The sequence below is a fragment of the Pseudochaenichthys georgianus genome, chromosome 4, assembly GCF_902827115.2.
Source record: "Pseudochaenichthys georgianus chromosome 4, fPseGeo1.2, whole genome shotgun sequence".
NCBI classification, from domain to species: domain Eukaryota; kingdom Metazoa; phylum Chordata; class Actinopteri; order Perciformes; family Channichthyidae; genus Pseudochaenichthys; species Pseudochaenichthys georgianus.
The window spans coordinates 22,941,121-22,953,446 of record NC_047506.1 but is presented as its reverse complement, the minus strand read 5'-3'; the positions used below and the strand labels follow the sequence as shown (position 1 = coordinate 22,953,446).

General features: G+C 39.2%; 1 protein-coding gene across 5 annotated transcripts in view; it reads left to right on the top strand.

Annotated features, from left to right (window-relative positions):
- Positions 1-12,326, top strand: part of lrp8 (low density lipoprotein receptor-related protein 8, apolipoprotein e receptor) — a 194,126-nt gene that overhangs the window by 77,638 nt on the left and 104,162 nt on the right. The window lies entirely within an intron of this gene.

Genomic DNA, 12,326 nt, shown 5'->3' with positions numbered 1-12,326 from the left:
GCTGTCTTCACATCTCCAGCCTTTGTAGTGTGTGCCTCTCCCTCTCCCTCCTCTGTATACACACACTCACACACACATCTGTGAGCACATGCATTCAAATGCAGCTGGAAAGGCCTGTTATTGGATATTTTTCAATATTCATTTTCGTATTCATGTTACACATACTGTATTTATGTATTCCACTCTGATGCCAACATATATGAATGCAAATGAAGCCACATATTGAACTATTTTCACAATAGTTTGGCTTTCAAGAGTTTAGGAAACTATTTATTCAAAAGTAAAAAAAAGTGTTGCTGCCGTTTTAGTTGCCCTTTCATATTCATTCAGTCAATGGGCGGTCTAGATGTTGATGTTTACTAAACTATTTCTTAATTCCAATGTATTGTTAGTTGACTACTGTGCATGGTGTTCACGTTGCTAGAAAAGTCCAAAAAGTTTAAATATATTTTTGTTCTCCGACTTTCTTTGGCAGCACTGTGCTCTTGATGTATTCTGGTCCTTTCCCCACAATATCTCTCTGTCTTCTGCTGGTTATTGGTCAACTGGACAGGCCTTTAATCTCTTCGAAAGACCAATGTTATACCTGTCTTCTTTACTCCATCCCTCCCGCGTCTCCAGCTCACATATACAACGACACACATACGATTAACGGAGTTTTCTCCACTCTCTCACAGTTGTGGTTTCAGCCTCTGCCTGCTGATTAACGGCCTCTTTCTGTCAACTGACAGGCTACTTCTTTAGCTCTTTAGCCGATCACAATAATATGGTGGACCATCTATTTCCACTTCTCTTTTTCACACACTTACTCTTGATCTGTTCTTTATAGCTCTCTATTCTTTCCTTCTCTCATTTTTCTCCCTTTGCTCACTTGTATTAGCTTGCTCCTTCCTGGGTTCTTCTTAGACGTGTTTACAGCCAGATCCATGATGTGCTATTGTTTTCCCGTCCTTGCTTTGGTCTTGCGCGTGGTGCTTTGAAAAAGGTCTATTTGGCTGTACTTGCAGTCTCTCTAGGGCAGGCGCATGTCCTTTCAAAATATAGGAAAAATACTATCTTTTAAAAAACAAATACCAAATCCCTAAAATGTTGTGCCCTTTAAACTTCCATGTGTCTTCAAATAATGTGGGAATAAGATGATTGTCTTTGCAATGAGGAAGTTATCTCTAACTCAGGGCATAAATTCATTCTCATAATCCTCTCTTCACACGGACAATATTTATTCAGCAATAACCTGGATTGTTATCTTTATCCTTCGGAGGTGATTGCAGAAATAATTTCAAACTCCCTGTCACCTGAATTTGGTTGGTTTGATATTTCAAATAGATATTTTTGTTACGTTTGAATAGCTCAACACACATTGATCAAAATAAAAGTAATAGATTCCCTGAGTAGTGCAATGTAGCACAGTGCACATAATGTAATGCTGCCTTTTCTCCACATTTCATGGATATGGAACATACTGTTATGTTAAACCAAAACCCTTGCTCGCTAAATCTTGGGGGGTCATATAGTCAGAGTTGGTTCGGTAGGATTTCAGTTATTTATTGCATAGAAAAAGGGATATGTTGATGTGTACCTGATGCGTGAGTAGATTCAGCTGCATTTAGAGGTAAGCACATTTAGAATTTGATAGAAGTGAACAAATATGTTTGGGTCAAAGATTAATTTTCCCTATGTATTTTTGCTAGCGGAATATCTTGTCTATTCAGGGTTGCATAACTGTACTGTATACATATATAGGCTAGTACATATAGAAGGAGATATGAGATAATATAAATGATAACTAATGATTGAGTGAGGTCTATACTCTCTCTGGGAACACATCCATTTGGTTTTTGTGTCCAAATTATACTGACTATAAAAACACCTGTGAAGACCACTGAGACAAATGTAATATTTGTGATATTGGGCTATATAAATAAACATTGATTGATTGATTGACCTTAATTGATTGAAAAAGCCTTTGCATTGTATCTGATATTTGACTATCAAAATAAATACCACACAGAAAACCCAAAGGATCCTAAAATAAACTTGTTTATTTCAGCATTAAACATCTGAATATATTAAAAACTGCCTGAATATATTAAAAACTGCCTTTACCAGTTCAAAGGCTGGTGAGCAAAGAATGCCAGCCTTGTTATTCTTCCAAATGGAAATCAGGGGGATTCAAAGGTGACAGTGTCTCTGAATGCTGGTAAATAATCTCACTACAGCACAGGTTGCATGTTTCTGGCCTTTGTTATTGGAGCAAATCAACATTTCACGGACTGCGGTCAACAAATCCTAATTAGAGGCGACACCGTGTCCCCTTAGCTATTATTGTGCTGTTGGATGTTTTATTTCACAATTGTCTTTCACTCTGTGCATGTATGTGTGTGTTTGTGTTTGTTTAATGAGGTGTGTAAATTGAATGACTTGAAGGAAGACGCTGACCTTCACCTGTTCCCGAGTTGAACAAACGCATCCTAATCATGTCGTCGGCCGTGTGTGTGTGGAAGAATCCTGAGAGATTTCCTTGTTGTGTGTGTGTGTGGTTTGTGAGTGTGAGTGTGTGTGCGTTCAAACATGAGTAGGTCACTCATAGATCATAAGGGTTTGCAGAGTGTGACTTTAGTTGAATGTCAGCCAGAGATTTATACACCATATCTATAGAAAAGGCTGACAGTAGTTGCACCTTTTACTGTAAACATACTGTATGCATCTACTCCACTGTTACATTACCAGATGTATTATACACTAGTCTCTTCACCAGCAGAAAACCTATTGCAGAGGATTCTTGAGAACTGTAGATTATTTAATCAAATCATTTTACACTGAATATGCTTCAATGGCGTCTGCTTTGTCCTTGTGTTTTAGTTAGTGCATTACACACAACCTGCCCAGGGATTGTAGTAATATTTACCTTTAAGCAAAATCTGACACATTTAGCTGTTTGTTAACTTGGGGGTACCTACTTGTCAAGCCCTTTTAAGAAAGTTAATGTACAAATTCATGTGTCGCCTCGAAGACTCGTACAATCATGTTATCTCGATTTTAATTAACCCTGTGAAGAGTTCTACTCGGTTCTCTTCCATGATTTGGAGACATTGGCGCAATAGCCTCTACAGACAGTGAGCATGTGTGGCTAGCTGTGATTGGACTGATTTTATGTTTTTATCTGTTTGTTTTTATCTGTTTTGTGTTTAGCTTTTTATCTTATTTATTGATGTGTGTTTTGTCTTTTTGTATGTGATATGGACCTTGAGTCTGGAATAAAGATTGGAAATGTACATCGTATGGTAATCAGTGTGTACTTTCCTTGACAAACAAATGAATAAAGTACATTTGCAAGTACAACCTCAACAGAGTTAAATGCCATTCCGCATGTGTTGCTCAAAGAACATTACTAGATTTCTCTGAATAATACATCTAGGAAATCCTTAGTGGAATGATGTGAAAATCTGACGGTGCAATTTAAAAAGTGCACAACGTTAGTGATGAGTCGAGAAAGTGGATAAAATCACCTAGTGCGGAAGCTAAAGCTCCTCTGGTCTGCGTGTGCTATTTCACATGACTATTAATCACTTTTCCATCTGGGGATAGAGGACTAAAATAACATAACACTTCAAGTCTAGGAGGAGGGGCGGTAGCTGTGTGTGTGTGTGTGTGTGTGTGTGTGTGTGTGTGTGTGTGTGTGTGTGTGTGTGTGTGTGTGTGTGTGTGTGTGTGTGTGTGTGTGTGTGTGTGTGTGTGTGTGTGTGTGTGTGTGTGTGTGTGTGTGTGTGTGTGTGTGTGTGTGTGTGTGTGTGTGTGTGTGTGTGTGTGTGTGTGTGTGTGTGTGTGTGTGTGTGTGTGTGTGTGTGTGTGTGTGTGTGTGTGTGTGTGTCGGTGTGTGTGTCGGTGTGTGTGTCGGTGTTTGTCTCCTGCACTCTCATACCTCATAGGGCAGATTTAGCCTGTTCCATATGGATGACACTCGTATAAAACAGGTCCTGGTGCATCAGAATGTAAATGTAAGCGGCTGTTTGTGTGTGCATCAGCAACTCTTCAGAAGCATGGGAAAAGCGTATTTTTAATCTGCAGATTGTTTTACTAAATCGTATTAACTTGAGTGTGCAAATGTCAACATATTGTCCAGCATTTATAGTCATATTTCTGTTAAATGTAAAGGTGAACTTAAATCGTATTAACTTGAGTGTGCAAATGTCAACATATTGTCCAGCATTTATAGTCATATTTCTGTTAAATGTAAAGGTGAACTTTTACATATTTAGTTGTTCATCTTTTCTCTCCGTTGTGTTTTTGCTTTTTCATTCCTGCTGTCAGTTCCTGTGACTTTTGCAGCTGAATTTGCATTTGTATTTGAATACATGAATTCAACATTTCTACAATGTTGTACTGTATTTTACCCGTCTGTGGGAAAATGCCCTGGCATAAAAGTAATCACTATACACTCTCATAAATGTAATTTTCAGTTTTCAAGATGGATGATTATAGCTTTTCATAATGTGCTTTATTGAAACACTAACATCCTTTACTTATTTTAGGGATGACATTTTAAAAGTGAAGTCTTAATACTGAACATATGACATAATGATATAAATGTTTCTATTTATTATCAACATATAATTTAAAAAGAACACTCGTGACATTCTACAAAACCTGTTCTACGGTAACTCTATATTGCTGAAGTGGTTTCTCACATTGTTCTGTTTTTTATCTTTGCCCATGTGCCACTATTGAAAATGGGTTGGAGTAAGGTTAATTAAAAGCATATTTGATTTTCTCACAGGAGGAAATGCTGTTACTCAATGCCTCTGGCCCCCAGACTAAGAAGGGACCAAGGTGAATTGTATTATTTTCCCTTTTGTCCTCAAGATAAGAAAAATTGAGTTATGGAAAGCGTTGTAAGAAATTGATAGGCTTAGTTTGCTGGCTTGTCCATGTTAATTAATCCTCCTGAGTGTGACATGTTGGAAGCTGGCCCCTCACCTGCACTACTTTGCACCCCCAACTAAATTAAACAAGCTGCCTTCAGGGAGTGGTATGATAACTAGTGACAACTATTATTTGTGGGTGTCTGATATCACCCTTTTTATGGTCTACAGTAGTATTTTCATGTATACAGCCCATTGTATGCTCTGTGTGTGGCAACAGCTGGCTTTGTTATCAGGCTTAAGGCAGAGATGGGAGGGAATTATATACAAAAGAAACAGGGAGGTTGGACAGGAAGAAATGGGATTTATGCTAACATGCTGGTAGGAAGGAAAATGATTTATCAAACCTTTGTGAAGACCGATGCCATTACACTAGACCCCCTTAACAGCCTTGCCCCCCCTGTCTTTTGTTTATGTACACCTATTCCCTGTTTTCTCCCTTTTTCTATTTACTTTTCTCTTTGGCTCTGGCTTCTCTTGATCCCTAGGGAAACACTTTTCATTTATTCTAGGCCTACACCTTCTTCAATTTCATCCCTCTCATGTCTTTAACACCCAACTTTTCTTTTTTTCAATACTCTGCACTGCTGAATGGCTTTTTGTCTATCTTCTCTTCAAACCCCCATACATAGACCCCCATTTAAATAAATGCAGGTATACATGATCCATTGTTCCCCATGAGATGTCAGTTTCTCAAGCGTGTACCTCATTATTATTGCTCCCACTTGAGCCATCAGTCATAACACTGCCTTTTACCTCACACCAGGACTGAGACTACACACATAAACAACAAGATAATAAGCTGGTTAGCTTTCCCTTTGCTAAGTGGAATTTGACTTTATATAATATACAGTTATATATATATTGGACCAATTCCTTGTGTATTTCAGCGGTTTAAATCAATGACCTAAAGCTGTCCTGCTAAATTCTTGAAAAAGTAGGGCATCGGTTTAATTTCTTTTTTTATTGAAAATAATTTTACACCAATTTGCTTCTCAGGTTGTCATTGACCAATTATGTTGCAGAAGTTTCAACCTGGTACTAATAATTATGTGTGACTTTAAACAGAAATGTCTTTCATTAAATAACTCCTTACTATCTTCTAGTTACTAAGGAGCCTTCAGAGTAAGAAATGGAACATTCATACAGGATAGATATATGTTGATTAACTTAAAATGTTTTTCATTGTTTTTCAAAAAAGTAGAGAGAGGGGGTTTAGTTAAATAAGTATGTTGTGTTTTGGGGATAAAATCGGTAGTGTGTATTTTTGTTGTTGTTGTTGAATAGGTCAACTATCTAGGTAACTTCCCTTGTTTACCATTTCAAATATTAAGAAGAAAATAATTGGGTTGTTATCTCTGTTCAAATAACCTGATTGAGGCTACCTCGTCTTTCTCTTGGTTTTATTTAGGTTTGTTATTCTTCCTTTTAAGAAATTAATTTTACACTGCAGTAAACGATAGGTAATTTGATGATAGTGAGATTTAGTAGGGACAATATCATACTATACGTCAAATAAGTATCATCCCCCATAATGCATTACACTGCTTTAGCCCCGCACTCTAGCAAAATACATTTCCAGCTAGATGAAACTTAGGGTCCATATGAAAGAAAATGGAACAATTGCACACACACACACACACACACACACGCGCGCACACATACACACGCACACACACACACACACACTAGTGTTGTCACGATACCAACATTTTGGTTTCGATACCAATACCAAGTCAAGAATTGCGATTCCGATTCTTTTTCGATACTTTTCTTAAAAAAAGGGAAACAGTCTTAAATGTAATTATTGTGCTTTATTTCACACCAGAACCATAACACAAACGTTTAAACAATGAGAACAATAAACAAAATAAATGACAATAATTCATATTAAATAAAATTAAGCATCATCTCAAACTACTTTTTTGTTTTATAAAATATAATTTTTTTATATTTTATTAACATGTAATAGTACAGTAATATAAATAATTATTGACAAAATGTATATTACAGATGTTAGCCACATTGGTAAGTTAGCTAAAAAGATTAGACAGTTATCATTGCCATTAATTGCCTCGTCAAACTACGAAAACGTTCGTTTGTCACAAAATAAATTACACTTACTTGACTTAGATTTGAGGGCATGGGCTTGAGCATGATGTAATTATGTTATCTATCACAGGGGTTCCAAACCCCCGGTCCGCGGAGGTGTTACTGCCGGGCCGCAAAGTAGCTATGAGTTTATCGTAATATTTGCAGAATTATAAATATATAAAAATATTTTATCATAATATTTTTTCAAAAAGTGTTTAATGTTCGCACCTATAGCCTACCAGACATATTATTTCATCCAGTAGCCTAGTTAATCTTTCACCAGATAACCGTTGAAAATGGCTTTTATGATGTTCCGAGGGATTCGGCGGCTGGTCTCAGCCTCTTGTGCGCACAAGAAAGTTACCGGTGTGCCAGTAGGAAGAGGAGCGCACAGGAGACAACCGTTTAATTGCAGACTGTTATGTTTCTGTGGGGAAATGGCAGTGCATACATTATTTGAGATATATTTCAAACTCGGACTTCATTTTAAGGACATGTCGGCCAGGGGTGTAGAGCTATATGTTTATTTTATTAGCTTTTCTTTTTAATGACTGATTTTAAATGCCATTTTCTTAATGTCTTTCATTTTTTTGTAAAGCACTTTGAATTGCCTTGTGTTGAAAAGTGCTATATAAATAAACTTGCCTTGCCTTTGTTTAAGCACCGGATTGGCAAACAGGAGAGTAAACCATGTCTGCCTTGATCTATGAATTCATGTCCGGGACTCTCACGGTATCTGCTGCCCGCAGCTGTTTTATAGAAGGAAAACCTCCTTCACTTCATGACATGGCTGCAGGCAGCAGCGGGACGTGTAACTCCGCTTCTGAGAAGTGCAGCACCAGCGCGCCGAGAGCTGTGCCTTTTTACGCACCGCCTTCGCTGTGTTTACCTTCATCAGAACAGCGAGTGACTGCAGGCTGCTACGTGTTAACCACACACACACATCTCTACACACATCGAACTGCCCGATTACTCCCCCTTTTATTAGTTTTATGAAGGAGATGTCCAGTCACCAAGGCGCATGATATGTCTGCTCTGCTCTGCTCTGCTCTGTGTTTGTGTCTGTCCGACACTGGCATTTGTTTTCAAATGACCATGAACAGTAATTTACACACATCTGGCTAACTCCATAGGTAGCCTAAATGCGGGTGTTCCCAAAATAAATTAGTTTAATCTTAATCTCGATGTAGTGCTAAATGCTGTCGGACGTGCACCGGAACGAACGTCACGATCATAATATCTTCTGAAAACAAATGACACACACACACACACACACACACACACACACACACACACACACACACACACACACACACACACACACACACACACACACACACACACACACACACACACACACATCCTTCATAATGCGCCTTCACCTCGTTTTCCCATCACTGGATCCGTAAATCATACAAACAAAACCAAAACGTTGATTTATCTGTTTTCCCGTTTTGGTTTAAAAACTGAACAACGTCGTTTTTTTGGGTTTTCCGTTTTTCCGAAAAACCAAAAAACGACACCGTTTTTTTTTTTAAACGTTGTTAATATGTTTTGGATGCATTGTTCTATTATTTGTTCAGGCTGTTACATAGGCTACAATTAGCCTCTGTTGCTACTAGTGTTGCACGGTGTACCGATACTTGAAAGGTACCGCGATACCCTGCCGTTAAAAACGGTACGATTCCTCCGTTTCATTAGTATCGGTACTTTAAGAATGACGGGGGGAAAGTACTCCCGTGAAAAAACGCCGTTTAATAAGAGCCGTGTGTGTTCAGCGCTCTGCTTCCACTCCTTGCACTGCAGCCGTGCCTGCTGTCCCGCTCCTCTCAAGCACGTTCTAAGTCCCTCCCCTCTCTCTTGCACGCGGCCACGCGCTAGCTGCCAGAGCATGTGAGAAAACGAGAAGCATGGCTGCAAGTGGGAGTGCAACTGCCGCTGTGCCTCGGCTTGTTGACAAAAAAGACGCCAGAAGTCTGTGAACGGGCCGTTCAGATGTTCAGAGCAGAGCTTCCTGTCGGAGCAGCAGAGCGTGATGTGCACTGAAAAGTTTTTCTGTCGCAATATTATCGTTGAGCAAACTTAACTAGCAAACTAGCATCACTATCTGCTAACGTTAGCTTTAGCCTTCGTTTTCTATTAGTTTTTTTCATAGGCTATAAACGGAGGTGGTATAAGTAGCCTATATATCTTGTACTTGAGTAAAAGTAGAAGTACCCAGGTCTTGTACTTGAGTTAAAGTAGAAGTACCAGAATGTAGGAACAATCCTGCAATCAAAATGTTCCTCAAATAAAAGTACAAAAGTATTATCATCAAAATATAGTTAAAGTAGCGACAGTAAAAGTAGAAGTGCTCAGGTCTTGTACTAGAAGCACCAGAGTGTAGGAATACTCTGTTACAGTAAAAGTACTGCATTCAAAATGTTCCTCAAGTAAAAGTATTAAAGTAGCGACAGTAAAAGTAGTCATTGTGCAGATTGGTCCATTTCAGAATAATATATATGATATGTTTTATAATGATTGATCATGAAAGTGTTCTCAAAGCTGGTAAATGTGCAGCTAGTTTGAATGACTTTGTAGACTGCAGGGTAGCTGGTGGATTTACTCCAGGTGGAACTAAAGTCTGATTTAACACTTGATTATATTTCACATCATTCATCCAGATCTGTGAAGTAACTAAAGGGATTAAATACATGTAGTGGAGGGAAAGTACACCATTATTTCTGAACTGTAGTGGATTAGAAGTACAAAGTAGCAAAAGAAACATTGAAATACTTAAATAAAGTACAAGTATCTCAAAATTGTACCCAAGTAGTACTTGAGTTTATGAATTTAGTTACTTTACACCAGTGGCTATAAAGATAGAAAGACTAAGCCTTGCACAGAGGCATGAAAATACATTTTCAAAATGCTCAACAGTGCTGCCAAAATGTTAAACTCACTGCTACACAATTAAAATAAATGCTTTTATATATATTTATATTAGATGTGACTCTTTGGCGTTTCTGTTCTTAGTAACACTGCTGCTTTAGTTGTTCTCGTGGCTGTGGTCCTGGATCATCGGTCCTGGATGGATATCCTCGTGGATTCATCTTCCTATTATACACACATGCATTTCCAAACATCTGGACTACCTATGTTGCAAATGTATTATCTTTTCAATTTACACATGGCATATATTGCACGTCTGTCCGTCCTGGGAGAGGGATCCCTCCTCTGTGGCTCTCCCTGAGGTTTCTCCCATTTTTCCCTTTAAACTGGGTTTTCTTTGGAAGTTTTTCCTTGTACGATGTGAGGGTCTAAGGACAGAGGGTGTCGTATTGTCATACTGATATTCTGTACACACTGTGAAGACCACTGAGACAAATGTAACATTTGTGATATTGGGCTATATAAATAAACATTGATTGATTGATTGATTGATTGTTCTGACTGCTAAAATCATCTGTTATTCCTAATTTTAAAGCCGATATTCCATGTTTCCCTTTTTTTAAGAAAAGTATCGAAAAAGAATCGGAATTGCAATTCTTGACTTGGTATCGGTATCGAAACCAAAATGTTGGTATCGTGACAACACTAGTTGCTACAGGTGGTGAGTAAATATTAAAATCAGTTAAAATTGACAACCGGTCCGCAATTTTTTTTTAATGTAGCCTATCTGCCGGTCCTTGGCACAATAAAGGTTGGGAACCCCTAATCTATCACATTCGCTAACCTGTTTGTCTTTAAATTCTTTAAACAGCTCTGGATGCCGGTCGGCGGGTGCTTAGCCAAGTCTGATGTGTTGGCTCCCTTGGTTTGCAGGGATCTAGAACATTTCTCACAGACAGGCCTCGTGGTGTCCGTATGCTTGCCCTCACTGTCAGAGATATAGCTCAAATACTTCCAAATTTTGCTTCTGGCGTCTTTTTTGTCAACAAGCCGAGGCGCAGCGGCAGTTGCACTCCCACTTGCAGCCATGCTTCTCGTTTTCTCACATGCTCTGGCAGCTAGAGCGTGGCCGAGTGCACGAGAGAGGGGAGGCACTTAGAGCGTGCTTGAGAGGGGCGGGACTGCAGGCACGGCTGCAGTGCAGGGAGTGGAAGCAGAGCGCTGAATACACACGGCTCTTATTAAAACGGCGCTTTCTCACCGGAGTACTTTTCCCCGTCATTCTTAAAGTACCGATACTAATGAAACGGAGGAATCGTACCGTTTTTAACGGAAGGGTATCGCGGTACCTTTCAAGTATCGGTACACCGTGCAACACTAACACACACACACACACACTGTTTTTCCACTTGTCAGACCCTTCATTGTAAAGTATATTTCATCATGGTGAAGAATTACTAACACGACAGGCGAGTGCTTTCTCTTGTTCAGTGGCTCTTGCTGTCAAACAAATATTTGTTTTGCCTCTACCCGTGACAGACTCAAGTGATTCAATTTTCTCCTTGCTTGGAGTAAGGGACTGCACAAAACCTTCGGAGTTCAAAGGCTATCAGGGAAGCTGCTTTACAAAACCAGAGCTGGTTCAACAAAGACTGGGTCTGACCCTGAATGTGGATCGAATGGAGCAAAACCTCTGAGCCAGTTCAGGCAGGCCACTAGAGGGGTGCTGCTCTGATCACATGACATGCTTAGTCACTGCACCCTATATCCAACACAATCGTGCACACTACTAAAGCTGTCAATACACTGCTCATACAGTGCAAACTGCTCAGATTTAAAACAGAGCATCACTCTGCAAGCTCCAGATGGATTTCCTCATCAGATAATTCTATAAATGTTTTCCCAGTTGTCAAATATAATATGTTGCTATACCCACACATATCTTATTTCACAAATACATTTCATTACTTCTGATTGATCTAACCTACAGGTCCGATCCTCATTTTATTAAAACATTTCAAACATCAGATTGGATTTAGCAGGAAACCTGAAACGTTTTCATCTTTTTTTTAAATGTCATAGACCCTCATGCCCCTCATGCCCTTAAGGTGGCGTGTGGCGCAGTGGATAGAGCCTTGGTGTTGGGATCAGGGGTTCACAGGTTCAAACCCCACTGCAGTCAGCATGTCATTGTGTCCCTGGGCAAGACACTTCACCCCAAATTGCTCCTGTGGGGATTGTCCACAGTGTTGAGTATGTAAGTCGCTTTGGATAAAAGCATCTAACAAGTAACATGTAATGTAATGTAAAAGTAGGTGGCTCAGTCTGGCTAAGATACTGCAAAGTCTCGTCTGAGTTAACAACTCTGATCCACTTATTTGTCTCGGACTAACAAAGGCTGGCTAATGAAATACCTCTTATTCCCTCATGTCTCCTGTT